Source organism: Aotus nancymaae, unplaced genomic scaffold (assembly GCF_030222135.1).
Source record: "Aotus nancymaae isolate 86718 unplaced genomic scaffold, 86718_ANA_hifiasm-v0.15.2.pri h1tg000022l_1, whole genome shotgun sequence".
Taxonomy (NCBI): domain Eukaryota; kingdom Metazoa; phylum Chordata; class Mammalia; order Primates; family Aotidae; genus Aotus; species Aotus nancymaae.
The window spans coordinates 40,382,324-40,402,418 of NW_026988435.1; the positions used below are offsets into that span (position 1 = coordinate 40,382,324).

At 44.9% G+C, this 20,095-nt stretch overlaps 1 protein-coding gene and 1 pseudogene across 3 annotated transcripts in view; one reads left to right on the plus strand and one right to left on the minus strand.

The window, feature by feature from the left end:
• Window positions 1-498: 498 nt before the first annotated feature.
• LOC105713679 (aldo-keto reductase family 1 member B1-like) lies at window positions 499-1,787 on the minus strand (annotated as a pseudogene).
• Window positions 1,788-9,521: 7,734 nt separating this feature from the next.
• The window catches only part of DYRK1A (dual specificity tyrosine phosphorylation regulated kinase 1A), a 146,141-nt gene continuing 135,567 nt past the window's right edge, over window positions 9,522-20,095 (plus strand). For 2 of the 3 annotated variants that reach the window (XM_021669480.2, XM_021669482.2), the window contains exon 1: window positions 9,522-9,596. The gene's annotated coding sequence lies outside the window, so the exon portion shown is untranslated. Of the gene's footprint in view, window positions 9,597-11,162; window positions 11,641-20,095 lie in introns of those variants that run through there. The other variant, XM_064380147.1, reaches the window with a different exon arrangement.

A 20,095-nucleotide genomic window follows, 5' to 3' on the forward strand; every position in this document is an offset into this window, starting at 1 on the left:
TTTTTTTAGTAGAAACCGGGTTTCTCCATGTCAGGCTGATCTTGAACTCCTGACCCCAGGTGATCTGCCCGCCTTGGCCTCCCAAAGTGCTGGGATTGCAGGTGTGAGCCACTAAGCCCGGCCCTTGTTTTATTTATTTATTTTTTTCAAGCTCACAAAAACACTTTTTATTTGAGGCAAAGAGAAGTCTTGCTGAAAGGATTACCAGTTTTAAGAAGTCAAAACTCAACTGTTAGTGACACTATTTTGACCTGGTAGATTTTTATTCTCCTTGATCAGAAAAGGCTATTCAGGTTGAGAAGGGCAAAGAAAACTGGAACAGACATCTACTCTACTGCTGCCGCTCTTCAGACCCAACCTGAGCTAGACAGAGCTTCACTGTCCATCTAGAGGCTGCTGTCCTACCACTGAGAGACACGGGTCATGCTACATTTGCAAGAAAAATGAGGCAAGAAAAACAGGTGTAGGTTGCTTGGGGCTGAGCAGACATACACAGCTTCAAAATTCTTCATGGAAGGGGTAATCCCTGTGGGAGGCACAGCTCAAGGTGTACACTCTTCCGGTTCCTGTTATAGAGATTAAGGTGGTCAGATCCTGGATGCTCATTCAAAGTCAAGGACCTTCAATTTCTCAGCAATGTGTTCCAGTGCCACAGACTTGGGGATCACCACTAAGTTCCTCTGCGTGGGGAACCGGATCAGAGCCTGAGCTGCAGTTTTATCTTACTTGGCTGCAACCACCTGCATCCTGGAATCCTCAGGAGGGAAGGTCCTCGGGCTTGGCCCAGGGCCAGTTGGGAGAGCCAAGGGGGCTATGGGCAGTCGCCACGTTGCCTCTGGACTGGCAATACCGGATTAACTTCTCCTGAGTTAGGTACGGGTGGCACTGGATCTGGCACTTATGCTTTAAGCCAGGTTTGTTTAAGATCTTTTTGGCTGGGTGTGGTGGCTCACCCCTGTAATCCCAGTACTTTGGGAGGCCGAGGCAGGCAGATCACAAGTTCAGGAGTCCGAGACCAGACTGGCTAACACGGTGAAACCCTGTTTCTACTAAAAATACAAAAGTTACCCAGGCATGGTGTCGGGTGCCTGTAGTCCCAGACACATGGGAGGCTGAGGCAGGAGAATCACTTGAACCCGGGAGGTGGAGGTTGCAGTGAGCCAAGATAATGCCACTGCACTCCAGCCTGGGTGACAGAGAGACTTCATCTCAAAAAAAAAAAAAAATCCTCTTGACCTTTAGATGGTTGAAGTTGGAGACGCCAATAGGTTTCATTAGCTCTTCATCCACCAGCTCTTCCATGGCCGCCCATGTATCCACAATGTTGGTGTCACTGGGCCCACGTTGCCTGACTCATCCAACAGGAAAAATCCCTTCCCAGACTTAAAGCCGTTTGGCCAGTGGGTGAGGTGGAGGTTCAGGCAGTCCAGCTTCAGGGAGCTGAGCGTCTTCTGGCAGGCTCCTCTCACCAGGGTCATGCACCACAGCTTGCTGGCGACGCAGAGCTCCTCAAGTTTTACTGCCTGTCCCCTGAGCTGCTCCTGCACGCGCGCCCCCTACCAACGCATTCTCATTCCGGTACGCGTGGGTGCAGTTGATGCGGCGATACCCAGTGTCGATCATCAACCTCACAGCCTCGGTCACCTGGCCTGGAGGGGACTTCCAGGTGCCCAGACCCAGGATGGGCATCTTGGTGCCGTTGTTGAGCACGAGGTGACTGGCCACGGCCACTGTGCTTCCCAGATGCCCTCCCAAAACCATCTGTCTTATTCCTTATGCTTTTTATGTTATCTATTTAAAAAGGAAATATAAAAATGGATTTTTGCCTTTAAAAGTCTGGAAGCAAATCAGGAGATGGGAATGAACAGATGTGTTTGCTGTCCTTCATAAATGAATGTTTTGCTATCTGTCCCTGCCCTTATGCTGCAAAGAGTGCATTTGGGATATAGAAATTAGCAGACTCAGCCACACAGAGGTCCTGTCTAGACCCCTGTTCAATGAGAATGCCTACATCTATAGTTTCTCAAACTGGGTGTTACCTGAGTGAGCTGCCAACTGTACAGGGATGCTTCGGTTTGAGAAACACTGCTGTAAGAGTTAGCAAGCTACATGGTAATCACTAACATTCATGTATCTCTTCAGTGGAACTTTCTCTTTCTAGCTTAGCTGACTACAACAATCTTTCCTTTGGCACTGGGGAAATTCCATCCACCTTGAGAACAAAATATTTTCCACTTCCATACAAATCACTGAACAGTGTCCCCTAAAGTTTTATGGTAGTCAGAAGCCTTGTATAGGTTGGAGGAAGATAGCGAAAAAAAGTTCGCAGAAGCTCATCATTCATTCACGAATACAAAACAGGCAGGACGCAGTGGCTCACACCTGTAATCCCAGCACTTCAGGGGGCTAAGATGGGAGGATCACTTAAGGCCAGGAGTTTGAAATCAGCCTGGCCAACATAGTGACCCCGTCTCTACAAAAAAAATTTTTTTAATACAAAAATTAGCCGGACATGGTGAGGCATACCTGTCCTAGGTACTCAGGAGACTGAGATGGAAGGATTGCCTGAGCCCAGGAGGTCGAGGCTGCGGTAAGCCACGATTGCGGTACTACACTCCAGTTTGGGCGACAGAGTAAGATCCTGTCTCAGAAAAACCAAACAAAAAAACTCCAACCCTAATCAAACAAAACCAAATTGAACAGTATTTATAATCTGCCAGATATGGTGTTTGTGATGCGAAGATGAAAATATAGGATCCTTGCCCTGAAAACACTTAAGTTTAGAACCAGGCATGGAAATACAACATAGTAAAATAGCACGAACGCTATAACAACTATAAAGATATTTTGCATTGAATTGAAGCAAAAATAGGAAAAATGTTGAAAATGGTAGCAGTAAATGTGCAGATCGTAAGTGCTGTAGAAATATTAAATGATGTTCACTACATACTTAGATTAAAAAGCCAAGAAAATAGCCAAAACTTTCAAGAACTATTGAGCTAATGAACCAAGGCAGGAGGTGATCTCTGTAGAACTCTGTGCCCCCTGCCTAATTTTAAATTCCATGTACTTAATTGTTTTTCACAGTTTCATTAGGGCATTCTCCTCAAGCTGTTAATTTTGAGGAAGATATTATATAAGTAGGAATCAATATATAAAAGTGGATTTCTTTTCAAGTCTTGCCAAGATGTTGCAAAATATGATTTCTTTTTTTTTTCTTTTTTAAGATGAGTCTTACTCTGTCGCCCAGGCTGGAGTGTAGTGGTGCCATCCCGGTTCACTGTAACCTCCGCCTCCTGGGTTCAAGTGACTCTCCTGCCTCAGCTTCCGGAGTAGCTGGGACTACAGGCACCTGCTACGACACCCAGCTAATTTTTGTATTTTAAGTAGAGATGGGGTTTCACCACGTTGGCCAGGATGGTCTCGAACTCCTGACCTAAAGTAATCTGGCCACCTCGGCCTCCCAAAGTGCTGGGAGTACAGGAGTGAGCCACCATGCCTGGCCACAAAATAGAATTTCAAGATATTCTGAAACTGTGGAATACATACTTTAATAATTTCATATTTACGATTTAAGCGTTACTTTAATGTCACAAGAAAAGAAAATGTTAATGGCAATTCATAAAATAATATTGGTAAACATGTTTACATGAAAAGGAAGGCAATTAATATTGTCTTTTCTCTCTCTCTTTTTTTAACGGCACCGTGAGAACCACATATTAACATAAACAACTTTGTAACCTTAAGATTCTGGGAGAGAGTCCTTGTTTGCAGGTGTCTGGTTAAAAGGAGGAAGGAGGTCAGGCACCATGGCTGACGCCTGTAATCCCAGCGCTTTGGGAGGCTGAGGCGGGTGGATCACCTGAGGTCAGGAGTTTGAGATCAGCCTTGCCAACATGGAGAAACTCTGTCTCTACTAAAGATACAAAATTAGCTGGGCGTGGTGGTGCATGCCTGTAATCCCAGTTACTTAGGAGGCTGAGGCAGGAGAATCACTTGAACCCAGGTGGCGGAGGTTGCAGTGAGCCTAGATGGCACCATTTGCAGTCCAGCCTGGGCAAAAAGATCAAAACTCCGTCTCAAAAAAAAAAAAAAAAAAAAAGAGAAAGAGAAGGAAGGACAGTGAGAGCAAGAAAGGTTCGCCCCACTTGGGAGATGGCTAGGAGAATGAAGATGGCTGCAGATACATTGACTGGGGTGATATCCATGTATCAATCTAACAGCAGCCCATGGCCTTCCATTTTTCTTTTCTTTTTCTTCCTGTTTCTTTTTGCAGTAAAATCGCAAAAAAGAAATCAATTAAAACAAAAACAAAAACAAAAATCAAATAACCCAAAACAACTCTCTCTGCCTTCCCAAGTAACCGTCAGGTAGATACACACAAGTAGGGTGCAAACACACGACAAACATATTTTTAAAGTCACAAAGTGGCCAAATAAATGCAAATCAAAATAAGAGAGTGTGGTAGGGTATAGGAAAAACTATCGTCACATATTACTTTTAGGAGCGCAAATTGGTTAAATCACTTCTGAGGAATATTTTGGTAACATGAATCAAAAGCTTTTTAAGGACGCGTATTTTTATCTGAAGGAAATAATTGGACAGGTGTATACAATGGATGTAGGCCATGTTTATGCAACGTTATATTTCATAACAACAAAAATGATAAGCTTCCTTAAAAAATAGAGGAGCAGTTAAACAAATTATGGCTTATTCAACTGATGGAACACTAGTAGCTGTTAAAATGATGATCTAAATTTCAGTTGATTAACACTAAAATGTGCTCATAGTATAATTGTAAGTAAAAATGGCACAAAACATATCTTCCATGTTGTATGTGGGTGAGTGTGCTCACGTCTCCCTAAGAAAGTCTGGAAGGACATATGCTAACATGAAAATACCAATATGTTTCCTTTTTCTGGGTGATATCTACGAGTAATCCTTACCTCTATTGTTTTCCATATTGTAAAATTGTCTGTAATGACCATACATGACTTTTATAGTTTGTTTTTGGACCTCAGGTGCAGAGTATTAAGAATTAACTCCTTGGCCAGGCGCGGTGGCTCACACCTGTAATCGCAGCACTTCAGGAGGCTGAGGTGGGCAGATCACTTGAGGTCAGGAGTTCGAGACCAGCCTGAGCCACATGGTGAAACTTCGTCTCTACTAAAAATACAAAAATTAGCCAAGTGTGGTGGCGGGCACCTGTAGTCCCAGCTACTCAGGAGGCTGAGGCAGGAGAATTGCTTGAACCCGGGAGGTAGAGGTTGCAGTGAGCCGAGATCACGCCCCTGCACTCCAGCCTGGGTGACAGAGTGAGACTCTGTCTTAAAATACAAACAAACAAACAATAAAGCTCGTACAAGGTGGGGAGCGAGTGAAGACCTTTACCCAGAAGTCTGTAAGAACATGGGGGTGTCAGATGCCAGGCCACACCACTGTCCAGGGAGGAACTGCAAATTGTTCACCTTCTCACTTGATGTGAGGGGCAGCGATAAGAATACTGGTTAGTTTGTGCGTTTGTCCTTGGAATATTTATTTGGGTCATAACTCTCAGCGAGATTACAACTACTGGACTTTTAGTCTCAGAATAGTGCAACACCAAGAGTGGCCACTAACGGATGTGAAGCCAACCAAAAGAAACCACCACCTTGGCACGCATCTGTGTGTTCGTTTCCTTTAGTGCCACTACAAAGTACCACCAACTTGGTGGCTTAAACAACAGAAATGTATGGTCTTGTAGTTCTGGAGGTCAGAAATCCAAAATCAAAGTGTCAGCAGGGTTTGTTCCCTCTGATGGCTGTGAGACAGAACCTGTTCCAAGCTTCTTTGCCAGCTTCTGGTGGCCTTCGGTGCGCCTTGGTCTGTAGAAGGCCACCTTCTCCTGGTGTCTTCACGTTGTCTGTCCCGTGTACATGTTTGTCTCTGTCCAAACTTCTCCTTTTTATAAGGACAGCAGTCATTTTGGATTAGGGTTCACTCTAGAGACCCAACTCGATTATCTCTGTAGAGACTCTACCACCACATAATCTTGAATCATCTTGGTGTGGTGGAAAGCACATGGGCTTTGCAATCATACCTGAGTTTGAATCCTGGCTTCACCACTTACTGGTGAGCGGTAACTGCCTTGAGAAAGTCATGTTATTCTTCAGGACTTGTTTTCTCATCCACACAATGGGGATGTCATGTTGCTGTGAAGATGAGAGATACTCTAGAACGCACTGGATAAGTGGAGGCTGTCACTACCTGTGAGCAGAGGGCCTTTGCTTTTCAAGGTGAACAGTCTATGAATAAATACATCTGTAAGTGACTCTAATGGGGAGATTCTTAGATGACAAGGATTTCATCTGTGAACCAGGTCAGTTGGCATCTGTACCGGAGTCCTTCCTGCCTACATGTGATCACTTGTTTGGAGCCAGCTGTAATTTACAGGATACTTTTAGGTGAAGCCTGTATAAAACCATTTTACAGCATTCCAACCTGGATACGACATTTGTTGACTAATGTGTGCCATAGTGGGCGAGGGGGAGAAGGATGCAGCCTTCTAGATATGAAGACCAGCAATGCCTTCTATTCCCACACGTTTATAATCTCGATTCTGCCCCACTCCGATACTCTTCTAGGTTGATTTGAACTGAAGACAAGGACATATATCTTGAGACACTATCATACTCTGTTCAGCTTATCTAGAAGATTATGCAAGTTTCTTCCATTACCAGCGATACAAATTTGACTCAAATTTAACTTAGTGTTAAAGGTTGCAAATACGTGCTCGGATAGAAGCGAAACCTTGGTGAATGGGGTGGGGACAGGAAGGAGAGACCCGCGAGCAGAGAGGAAGGAGTTAGTTGTATAGGTGGAAGTTTGAGCTTGGGAGGAACCAGGTAGCAACCTCTCCTCTGAATAAGGGGCGCTCTGGGCCACTTCCTCTCTCTTCAGAACAATTAAGTTGACCGTGGACTTTAATCACATTAGCAGGACAATTTTGAAACAATAATCCGAAAGAATTTTTGCCAGTGACTGCAACTTTTTGGTATCATGGAGATCAGACCGAAGCAAGCTATTTGCCTGATTACTTTTTGACCAATTTATTTTTGGTTTAGTCAGGTTTCTTTCCAAGTCTGTGCTAATCCGAATGGTTACCTTAGTATATCAATGTCCTAGTAACTGTAGCAAGGACATTTTGTTGGAAGTCATTTAAAGCGGGTGTCTTTGAGTAATGTAGCATAGACAGCGGCATTTACCGAGTTTTTTATACCTAATATTGTTCAAAGATTTTATCTGTTGCTACCACATTTGTGAAGTTTATAAAAAATGGGTTATGAACACTATCACAAGGTGGCAAAATTAAGCTTAGAAATCAATCGATTAGTGACTCTGCTGTAAAATAATATATATACACACATTGTTTTTAGTTACACACTTATTAAATACCATTATATTAGAGTTGGTACAAAACACAATTTTTAGCTGGTGGCTCTCTACTGATTACAAAGCAGCCAGCACAGCATACTTGGGTTTTCAAGCCTCGGGAGCTCACCCAGCAATACGTAGCCAGGCAGAAGGGGTAGACAGAATAAAAATCAGCGAAAGCCAGGATATTAAGAGTTTTGATGGTTAAGGACAAGTGGGCAAATTAAGACTCTGGAAACCGAGAAGGTGTATAGAAAAGAAAACCACGGAGGTGGACGACAAGGACACAGTAACAGCACAAGGGGATTCATCTAAGGGGCATTCCGATGGAGCAGGCAGGCTGCACCCAGAAAGGTGGGGAGGGGTTGGAAGCAGATGGGCAGACACGAGCGAGCGTGCACAGCCTGAAAAAGTTTTCATGATGGCTCCAGCCTAATTTCTCAACGCTGGTCTTCGGCGCCACAAAACCCGAGCAGCCCGACCGGAGCCGGGTGCCAGGCGCAGGGCCGCCGTGGCTGGCGCAGCGTCCGGAATTCCTGCGATGTCTGGGGCGCGGCGGCGGCTCCTCCCCGCCCCCACCGCGGCCTCCGCCGGCTTTTTCCGGCGAGAGGACCCACGAGCCCTTCGAAGAACCGGCTCCACGCGCGGACAGCCGCGGACAGCGCGCTCCCCCGGGAGCGAGGCGAGCGCCGCGCCCGGACCGCGGTGAGAGCCCTCCAGGCACTGGCGAGCGGGGTGGGCTTCCCAGGTCCCCGCCCGAAGGCCGCGGCTTCCCGACCCCTCCCCCGCCCGGGGCCGCGCGCCCCCCTCCCCCCGCGACCGGCACAGGCGGGGCTGCGGGCGCCGGCGCGGAAGCGCGGAGTTCTGGGGCTGCGGGGGCGGCGGCGCGGGACGCCGCGCGCGCTCCCCGGGCCGCAGTCGGCGCGGGCGCGACGGGCGCGGCGGGCGCGGGGCGGGGCGAGGCGAGGCGGCCGGGAGGCGGCGGGCGCTCGCGCACAGGCCAGGCCGCCGCCTCCCCCACTTTCCTCTGCCCCTTCCCTCCCTCGGCCCAGCCGTCCCCCTCCTTTCCCCTCCCCCGGGCGAATCACGCGCCCTCCTCTGACACTCGTAGCGGGCCCGAACTCCGAATTTATCCTTCACGTGACCTGAGGGGGGTTGGGTGGTTGGCTGGGGACGGAGGGGGAGACGGAAAGGAGGGAACGGAATCTGCCGTTACCCGAGCAACAGGCCCCGCCCGCCGGCTCGGGGCCGGGGGGCGGGAGAAGGACGTCAGCACGTCAGCCGGGGTTTTGCGTTTTGATTGACAGTTGCTATAGCGACCGGGTCGGTCCGTCGCCATTTTGTTGGTTGGTTTTTTTTTAAACCCTTTCGCTTCCCGCCCGAATAATAATAAAAAGCCCCATTGGAGTGAGGCGGGGGTGGCGGCGGCAACCGCGGCGGGGGTATCCGGGGAGACTGCTGCCGTCGCTGCTGCTGATCGCGGCCCAGGTCGGGCTCAGGGAGCGGACACCCGGAGCGGGGGGTGCGGGCGCCGCCGCCGCCGCTTCTGCTGCTGCTGTTCCTGCTGCTGCTGTTGGTGCCGCTGCCGCCGCCGGCGAGCGGGCGGGACCGGTGTGAGTGCGAGTGTGTGTGCAAGGGAGCGTGTGCGAGGGCGAGTGTGCGCGCGGGTGTGCGGGTGTGTGCGAGTGTCTGTCTGTCTGTGCGGGGACTCGGGGGCGGGCGGTTCGGGCTCTCCTGGCGGAGGAGCCGCCGCCGCCGCCGCCCGGGCCCCGGCGCTTCTCGCTGCGCAGGTTCGGAGCGCGCGCCATTTTGTGAGATTTACAAAATCCTCTTCGGGAAGAAGCCGCCTGCAGCAGCCGCCGTTCAGCGCCCGGCCTCGTCGCCACCGCCCTCCACGCCGGGCCGGGCCGCGCGGCCCCGCCGCCGGGACTCGGGGCCCGGGGACTGCGGTATTTGCCGGGGAGGGGGCTGTCGCCTCCCCGGCCCCGGGCGCCGCTGGAACCGCGAGCCGGGGAGAGACTGAGCAGGCTGCGGCGCGGCCAGAAGCCGGAGCGCCGGGGGCGGAGAGAGGCGGCCGGGGCGGCGCTGGCTGCGGAGGCCGCGGCGGGAGCGGGAGCGCGGCGCGGGAGCCCAAGGCTGAGACTCACCGGAGGAAGCGGCGCGAGCGCCCCGCCATCGTCCCGGTGAGTGTCCGGCCCGGCCGCGGCCCCGCCCGGCCCGGCGCGTGGCTTCCCCGGGTGCCCGCAGCCGGGCCCGCGCCGAGTCCGGCCGGGCGGAGGGAGGGACCTGCCATTTTAGAAGGAGGCGCCGCGGGCCCGGGGCTGGCCGCCGAGGGAGGGAGCCGCAGGCCCGGTCCCGGAGGAGCGGCGGGCGCGAGCGGAGGGAAAGTTGCGGAGGGTGGGAGCGGGGGCCGCGGCCTCTGGGGAGCCGGGACCTGGGGGGCCGCAGACAGCGCCAGATCTTCTCTGGCCGCCCGAGCGAAGGGGTGGAGGTTGTCTTCCTCCTCCTCCTCCTCCTCTTCCTCCTCATCCTCTTCCCCCAGCTCCTCCCTCGTCCCTCCTCTCGGTCCCCACCAGTGTGGGAACCGTCGGGGTGCTTCGCAAGGACAATGCACGGGTTAAGAAAATGGGGCCGGCTGCTGGGTGGGCGAGGACGGCGGGGCCGGGCCGGGCCGGGCGCCGGCGAAGGTCGGGAGCCGCTGCTTCGGCGGCCCTGGGGGTCCGCGCCGGAGCGAGGGGCACTTGCCGGCCTCCGAAGTTGGGCGGGGAGCGCGAGTGTCCCCGGCGGCTCGGGGTGGAGGGATCACCTGCCCGGCAGCTTGGGGAGTTGGTGGCTGAGGAGAGGTGAATTAGGATGGATACCTGTGTATCACCACAAAACTTCACTAGTCTATTTATAGGCACAAACCCACTCTCGCTTCGGAGCCACCAAAGCTGCTGAGTAGCTCAGCACTTGGCGAAAGGCTCCTCCCTAATCTGAAATAGTTAAAAATGGTAAAAATAGTGAGTCAGTGACTCCGGCTTTTTGCCTGTGCCTTTCTCCCAACCCTAGGTGACACGAATCCTGTAATTTATGCGCAGCGCATGAATGCCGGCACCATTTGGTTCTTGAATTCCACTCAAATTGTCAGAAAATACCCTTAGAACATTGTTTTCACACCCAGTTAAAGATTGTGAGGAAGAGTGCCAGATGCTGTTCTCAGGATTTTCAGTGTATTGATGAGCTTGCCCAACCAGTAGGAACTGTTCCCATTCTACAGATGAGGAGACTGAGCCTGGAGAAGGGCACTGACTGGTCTAAGGTCATACAGCTGGGATCCGGGAGCCAGGAGGCTGAGCCAGTCTGGACTCGTAAACCACTAGGGTGTAACTCATTTTTAGAAATACTGGCAAATTTTGAAGTGATTCGTGTGTAATGACTCAGGATTGTAACCTAGAGATTGTATCCCCGTACGGTTTTTGTCATGGAAAAGTAAGGTAGTGGTAGTGAACCCTCTTACTGAAACTTTTCAGTTCTTCCCCCCACTCCAAGAAAACAATGTAGTCAATTTTTGAAAGAAAGGAATTAAAAATATTCCTTGGTGTGTTTTGTACTTCACACTTAATTTTGATTATAGTAATCTTCTGAGTATTGATGAGTCATAAGAAAGTTTCATGTAGTTATGTTTAGTTATTTTATTCTGTGAATGCTTGAGGGTTCCTCTGTGACCCCTTTAGTGTCCAAATGTTAATGAATATTAACACTTTGATTTTGGAGTGTTTTAGTAATTCAGTGGAATTACCTTTAGCTTTTGTTTTCTTAAATTTCTTATATGTTGAGTTACTTTAAGAGAATATTGTTTTCAAGTAGACTTTTAAAAATGTGAGGCTAGAACTGAAGTTTCGTGTGCTAAGGTTTTAAACTACAGAAGATCTTTTCAAAGAAACTGGTTATGAAAAAAGCTTACTTGATTGTAGTTTTTTTTTTTTTAACGTGTACTTCAGGTATCCCAGTGCAGGATTTTCCCTGGCATAGCAGTGGTGTTTATGGTAGCTGTCCAAATTTATTTCGATTTAAAACCATGCCAGAAAGTTAAGGATTCCTGTCAATGCCTACACACAGTTTTCTTGTAAGACTAGGTGTAAAAAGTTTGTTTTTACCTCAAGAGAGGCAGACGTTCAGAGATTATTATAGGAGGAAGAGTCTCCCCTTGTATTTGCACCATGAGGGCACACTCGTTTTTACCTGGTGAGTGTTGAAAAAAGGTTTGAAGGAATAGACTTGAATGAATGGTAATGATTGGTAGGGGTGGGAAATGGACTAAGTGATCTAGTGAGATCTTTGCTATTGTTAGAAATTTGAGATCTAAGCATAAGATTATCTCTTAAACCTTTTAAAGATATTTTGGTGGGACCTGTTAGAAACTTAACAAGTACATTATTTTGTGCAAGAGATTTAAAAACTATTAAGTCCAGGTTTTTAGAGGCACTAACGATAATCGAAAACGTTCCATATTAGCGCAGTGTCTTGTTAGAGAATGTGGATAGTAAAAACGACCATTTGTTAAAAAATTTTTTTCCCCTCTAAAATATTGTCTGATGTTTGCTCCTTAGTGTTATTTACGAGAGTTACTGTTAAGGAGAGTTAATGTTTATGACTAAAGATACGGGGATGGAGAGGCCTAGGTAACTGCAACAATGTATTTAAGCAATTTACATTGGATTTTTATAGTGCTATGAATATTTATCTGCAAAAGGAAAATTCAGGATACTTTGTTATAAACATGATAAGACAGTGACCTTTGGCACGCATTTTGTTTTGTAACTACACAAATAAAGTGTTAATTTGGATTCAGTCTTGGTTTTCACTTGAAAACCATTTTTTTTTTTTAAAGAAATAGTTTCGAAATTTAGACTGCCCCGAGGTGTTTTTGTGTGCCTGTTTATGGTTGACAAGTATCTAGTTATGAGAAGAAAGTGTGGATAGAGTTAACTATTGTAGGCGAGAAGGGAATTGCCTTATATATGCCATTAAACACAGACTAGTAGAAGATTGGACTTCACTTGTGACTTTCTTGGTACTTGTGATTAGGTGTGTGCCAGTTTGTCTTTGCTTTGGCATTAGCCTTCCTTGTATTTCAGAGGGCTTTCACATTTCCTATACATACATAGGAAACAGTTTTACTCCCCGCCGCAAGAAGAAGCTTATCTCAACCCAGCAAAACTCAAAAACTTCCAGAAAGTCTTTATCAAGAACTTAGCGCTTCATCCCCAAAGTTGTGTTAGTCTTATTTTGTAGTATTCATAAGCAGTTATTTAAGCTGAACTAAGAATGTTTACTCTCTGTTGAGTGTATTTCTGTGATTTTACCTCCATTTATGTTTGTCTATTTTAGATTTAGGAGTAAAAATATTACTTGAAACTATTGTATGTGTTTCCTGAAACTTGATACTAACAGTTTGCCCTGTGAAAGTGAGTGTGTGACTAGTAAAATAGCACCTTATGTATATATATGGTGGTTTTGCCTTTTAAAATACTTTTTACCAGATGTTTTCTTGACTGTTGGGCAATTTTCTGATGGCTGGAGAAGTTGTGGTAATTTATAATCCAAAGCTAGCTCAACTTTGGATTAAAAAGTTTGGAGAGTTAAAATTTGTGTTTAATTACTTGGAAAAATCAGCAAATTTTATTAAATTACCTAAAATTTCTTCTCAGTTGCTCCCAAATGAAGACAGCTTTTGAAATCTTGCTTTATGTCAGTGCTACAATGTTAAACTGGAGTTGTAATGTTTACCATAGGGGTGTTTGAAAGTGAAATGTAGACTTCATGTGACTGTAATAATAATTGAAGGTTCATATTGGGTAATTGAAGACAGATCTTACTTCTTAATCTACTGGCTGCAAGCAGCCTTAGTTTGATTTTTTTTTTTTTTTTTTGTATGTGAAAACAAAATGATGTGGAAATATTGCACTGTAGACGCCATCTAGGTATTTAAAAAGTTAAGCGTTTGCTTTGAAATCTTACTTCCAGAGTACTAAAATGAGTGAGAATTGTTTATTGGAGATAATACCTTACATTGAACACCTAAAATGGTGTGGTTCCTCCTGGGCATATGTTTGCTAATGTAGAACCATTTTGGTGTCTTGGCAATTGATTCTTCTACCAGAGCTATGTCTCTTTTCTTCTAGAAGGTGATCTTTAAAAGATGGTATTGCTGTTAAAACTAAGTTTTGACAAATTACATACATATATATATACACACACGCACACACACTTTGTTTTGGGGCACATGCTCATATCTGATATACAGTGAGTAATAGCTTAAAATGTGTCTTTGTTCTTGTTAGTGACTATTGTTGTTTTATCTCCCCATGTTAGAAAAATTTGTTTTAATTGATTTTTAGAGGGGGCCCACTGAAATGGTTTAACATGGAATGAAACTGGCTTTCAGCATCAACTCTGTTTTAAATAATCCCTGTTCATTAAATAACCCCCTAATTTTTCTGAGTGTATAAAATTTCCAATGACAAGATTTGATTTTTTAATTTTTAAAAAGCTTTCACAAAAATCTTTTCTGTATTATCATTACCTATATTATTCGATAATATAGAGCCATTGTGGCATCTTGGCAGTTGGTTCTTCTACCAGAGCTATGCATCTTCTCTTCCAGGTTTTTCAAAAAAGCTTTCACATGTCCATAAAATGTTATGGACATGTATGGTTAAGGCTTGCCTCTCGGCACCCATGTATTCGGGTAAAAAGATGCTTGAGGCCAGGTGTGGTGGCTCACACCTGTAATCCTAGCACTTTGGGAGGCCTAGGTGGGCGAATCACTTGAGGTCAGAAGTTCGAGATCAGCCTGGGCAACATGGTGAAACCCTGTTTCAAAAGAAAAAAAAACTTGAATTGTGACATCTGTCTGCTTGCTATTTAGTTACAGACAGCAGTTGAGGCAGCATGATACTGTGGAAAGATCTCTTGCCCGTGAAACTGTGAACAGTCTCCAGTCTGGCTGATCTGAGTCTCAACAGGTTCTGTTGGCCGTGTGACTTTAGACACAGTGATTTCACCAGACATCAGTTTCTTCATCTGTAAGATGAGGTTGATAGTAATTAGCATAGGAATCTTGTGAAAATTGAGATAATGCATGTACGTTTCTTCATGGATTTCTTTCTCCCACTTTTCCTCTCCTCATCTGCATTCATACTCATTCTGTGATCCTAGCATAAAGATTTTCTTCAGGGAGACCTACCCCAAACCCTAGTCCAGGTAGCTTTTTTGGCCATACATTCTTTTTTTGGCCAAGCAGGACCATCTGTTTTTCTTTGGCAACTCTTACTGCAAATACAGTTATTCGTATATATTCATATATGTAATTGTTCATTTAATTTCAGCTTCTCCCTCTCAGATTTTAAAGTCCATTTGGACAGGAGTAAGGCTTTCTTGATGATGGCTATAACTCCAGTGCCTGATACATAGGGAGTTTAGATTAATGGAACGATGGAATGCGGAACCTGTGTGCGGAGTCCTTCCTGACTACCACTCCTTAGCCATGTTGTCTTGGGCACAATAGCTTCTCCTTGCTTCAATATCCTATATGTCAGGTATAGGTAGCACTGGCTGCCTTGCCCAGGATTTTGAGAGTATGAAATGAGACACTATACTGAAATGCTTTGTAAAAGTGTAAAATGCCATGTAAATATAAAATGGCACAGTAGCAATAGTCTCAGTAGTGGGGTTATCCAGTAGGAAGCTTTATTGTGACGTAAAGTAAGAATTTATAATTAGAGTTTTAGCTTTGCTGAGTTGGTTTTAGCTTTGCTGAGTTGGTTGGTAGCTGCTATTTAATAGTTACGATAAATTTAAGCTTTCTTATATGTACTAGTTAGAATGTAGATGGGCCTGTTTCTGATTACGGTGGCTTTAACGAGAAATTTATTTTTCCTTCATAAAACAACAGTATAACTTATCTAAGGCTGATACGGTGGCACCATGATATGAGGGATCTTGGTTCCTTCTGTCTTGTCGCTTTCTTGTGCTTAAGGAGATACCATTTTCTTCACAGTACAAGGCAGCTTCCTGCTACATCCACGGTCCAGGAATAGGATTTTGGGAAGGCACATTCCATCCCTTTAAAGACAGACTGGAAGTTGCATACATGTCTTTTGTTCATACCCTGTTGGCCAGAACTTAGTCATGTGGTCATGTTTAGATGCAAAGGAGTCTGGGATATGTGGTCTTTGATAGGTGGCTATTTGGCTGAAAATTTGTGTCTACTGAAAGAAGGGGAGAATGGGGGATGATTACATGTTGCCTGTCACACTTTCAAATGTTTTGAGAGAAACTCCCAGAAATAAACTTTGAAAAGACAATGGATTGCTCTAATAAATAAGTTTATTTTCTGTATTTGATCATTAATCTCTTAAACTGTGTTATGCAAATTCAAATAGACAATTACTTATGCAAAATATACATATATGGTCAGATTAGAAAAATGTAACTATTAATAGTGAGGGGATTTTAGGACTAATAACAGTTATTTTACTGACACTTTATTTTCTGATAGAAACATGGTTCTTGATTGCTGTGATTGCATCATACAAATAATATTTTAACCTAAGCTTTTGCATTTAGTGTTAATAGTTAACTGGACCATACTGTGTGTCTTCCTCTCATATCCTCAGCAAACAATGCTGTGATAACACTTGCATGTTGTCAGGATTTCATAAAGATTTGAGTCACTGAACACTGCAAGAAGGATGATAGCAGAGATATTTAATCTCTCTTTAATTCCTGGGGGTGCGAAGCCAGAGAAATATCTAAGATTCCTTTTAACTATATTATTAGATCTAGTAGGGACTTGGGAAAACTAGTGGTTCCCAAACAGTGTCTTCTGGAGAACTTGTCAAAAGTTAAGAGATTCCTTAGCTCAGATGCCTCTCTTTCTGTAGGTTTGGAGTGATGCTCTGGAATCTGCTTTCTTTCTTTCTTTCTTTCTTTTTTTTTTTTTTTGAGACGGAGTTTCGCTCTTGCTACCCAGGCTGGAGTGCAATGGCACGATCTTGGCTCACCGCAACCTCCGCCTCCTGGGTTCAGGCAATTCTCCTGCCTCAGCCTCCCGAGTAGCTGGGATTACAGGCATGCGCCACCGTGCCCAGCTAATTTTTTGTATTTTTAGTAGAGACGGGGTTTCACCATGTTGACCAGGATGGTCTCGATCTCTTGACCTCGTGATCCACCCGCCTCGGCGTCCCAAAGTGCTGGGATTGCAGGCGTGAGCCACCGCGCCCGGCCTGGAATCTGCTTTCTTAATAAGGACTCCAGGTAATCCTGTTGTAGTAGGAACATTTTGAGAAACACTGATAGAGTTCATTTCTCACATATTAGAGAAGGAGATGGGTGCAGAGGACTAGTCAGTGCCTCAGAATAAGCAGGCTTGGGACTACCGTTATTTTTCCTTGGTTCTTTGTTCTTTCTACAGAAGAGGTGGTAAAGGACAAGGTGTATGGAGTACAGTGGGATTTTATAGGGATAGTTCTCATAAAGTAAGTATGTGGCTTTTTATGTGGGAGCTCATGTCTAGTGAATGGTTGGCTCAGTTGTCCTTTTTGCCCTATAGAAAAATAATCTGCATATTTAAATACTCAAGTGAATATTTAAAGGTGAAGTGAATATTTAAAGTGAAGTAAATATTTAAAGGTGAGAAGCTGAAGGTTTTAAATAGGGTTTTGTTAGTATCAGTACTATAGTGGGCAGTATATATACAGCATTAGAGTAGATGTATAGGAAGCTACTTACTTGCATGATTAGAGGGAACAAAGGTAGTTCTTGTCCTCAAATTACTACTTCACTTTTCAGTTGCTTGTAATTTTCACTGTTGGAATTCATTCCATTAGATTAAGATAAAATCTGGATTCCCTAATTTAAAATGAGAATATTCCTGGAGGAATATTCTTTACCTGTTACCAGGTTAGCACTTTATTTTGATCAGTTAGCTGGCTGTCATTATTAGATCTAGCCTGGAAACCCCACAACACTCAATTGGAACAGGTGTGCCTGTTTTTGCACCCTAAAGTTGCCTTTTGGCCTGCCAAGCCCCCCTTTCCTGTACCCATATAAACCCTAAACCCCAGGCCCCACAAGCAGATGAGGAGATGAACAGAAGAGCAGAACAGCAGAACGGTGCGGCAGAGAGAAGAGAAGGAGAATCTGAGTGATGAGAGGAGTTCCACTGGAGGCGGTCAAAGAGGAGATCAGCTGCTTAGTGCAGGTGTCATTCCAGAAATCGGAATGATGCTGGCGCTAAGAATATTTTGGAAAGGAGGAAAGAATACAGGATGTGTGCCCTTTCCTGAGAAAAATGAAGGGTGTTTGAGAAATGTCAGCTTGTGGCACAGTCATGGGAAGGTTCATGTGAGGATTCTCTGGTGGCCAGAAGTTGTAGTGTTAGCCTGCCTCGATGGCGTCCTATCACTGAGAGTGTTGGTAATGGCACCAAGGGTAATTCTGTCTAGGACTCACTGCACTTGATTAACTGTTGGACTAGAGGGCATGTCCCTGTTTTCTTACTGTCTTATTTGTTAGGGCTTCTATTTGAACAGTCTTATAAAACATAATATAAGGTACAGTTCTGATCATCTAGATTATTTTAGTTTTTAAAGATCTACAAGTAGTGTATAGTTTAAAAACACAAGCCCTATGGAATGATAGCAGATCATTTCCCCCTTCTCATACTCCATAATAACTATTCAGTTTTTCCTGCCAGAAATGTATGCATGTGTACATACCAACACAATTATTTTAATATGTATTGTGTTAGAGAACTGTGTAGAGCCTATTATTTTTAAGTGCATAGACATTAGGTGTATGTGTATGTGTGTATGTACGCATTGTCTATAAACTTAAAACCCAAACCAAATAGGATCATGCATACTAAACACACAGTTTTGCAACTTTTGATTTATCTTAGAAATATTTCCATATCAGCTCACAGAGCTCCAGTTTGTTTTTTTCTTTCTTTTTTTTTTTTGAATTTGAGACAGGGTCTCACTTTGTCACTGAGGCTGAAGTGCAGTTGCACGATCATAGTTGACTGCAGCCTTGCCCTCCTGGGCTCAAGTGATCCTCACATCTGAGCCTCCTGAGTAGCTGGGATTATAGGTGTGCACCACCATGCCCAGCTAATTTTTAAGTTTTTTGTGGAGACATAGTCTTGGTATGTTGCCTGGGCTGGTCTTGAACTCCTGGCCTCAGTGATCCTCCCATCCTGTCCTCCCACGGTGCAGGTGTGAGCCACTGTACCCAGCCCCTATCGTTTTTAATGGTTGTATGCTGTTTTATGGATGTAGCTTTATTTAGTCAGACTGCATTAAAGGACATTTAAATTCATATTTTTGCTCTTTTAAACAATGTTGCTGTGTACTTCCTTGCATATATAGTTGTGTTCTGTGAGTATTGGCAATAGGATATCTATTTATAAGGAAAGTGGCTGGTTCATCAGGTGTATACACATTTGAATATGTATTGCCATATTGTCTTCCAGAAAGTAGCACTAGTTTATGCTTTCACCAGCAGTGTCTGAAAGTGTATAGTTTCTCAAATCTCAACAACACTGTTGTTATCCATCTTAGATTTTTGTGAATGTAATAGGTGAATAATGATGTCTAGTTGTTTGGATTTGCATATCTTTAATTATGACTGAGTTTGAACACCTTAAGTTGTGCTATAAGCTTTTTATTTTAAATAACAATATTCTTCATCAGATATATGCTGTAGTTAAAGTATTTTCTGGTTTCCCTTTATTTCTTTACTCTGTTGGTTGAATAACTGATGTTTTGATAAATTGTAAATGCCTGCAGAAAAGAGGCTCTTGTTGTTCAATTGACAGAGGACATTTCTTCAGAAATTCTTCAGAGGACGTTTGCATGTTCTCTGTATGAGGTATGTGTGGTGATGGCAGAAGCTTTTGACTACAAAAGTGAATAAGATTTGGTTACATCTGCTTTTAATGTTGAGATAGGTGTGTGAATACAGGAAAACTTAAACACAGACAAGACCATGGCCGTTAACAGAGGGCTTTACAAGTGGAGAGCTAGAAGAGCACAGGAAGTAAGACAGTTCCGGGGATTTGAGTGTGTATTGTGGAGGAGATGGGACTGGATCTCGATCTTGAAGAGTGGATAGGCTTTTTATGGTGGAACGTGGGGACTTGACAATCTACTGGATGAAGTCATGTGGGGAACCACTGGTGGTGGGGGAGATGAAGGTGACTTTGGAGAATAACAAGAATCATATGCCTGAAGCATCAGATCAGAGAGGGAGGGAGAGTGGGTTTAGTATGCTCAGGAAGTCAAGGGGTCAGTTGTGGACATGAGAGGGGTGATTAATCTTAAATATTATAAAGAATTTGAATTTGGGGAGATTGAGGGTTTTTCAGCAGGGAATGAGGACAGATCTCTGGGTTAGAGGGAGGTGACACTGTGGAGGGTTTGGAAGGCAGGACCATTCTAGACGTAATGTATAGGCATGAGGGAATACGAAGAGGTGAAAAGTAGAAGAAAGATGGGGAAACCTTAAAAATATTCTTAATTATACTTTAATTTCCAACAGACCAAAGTGAGTATTTCTGGATTCAAACAGCAATGTGACCAAGTTTTGGATAGGCAGAAGAGTATTAAGCTTTGTTGGCAGCATAGTAAAAGGT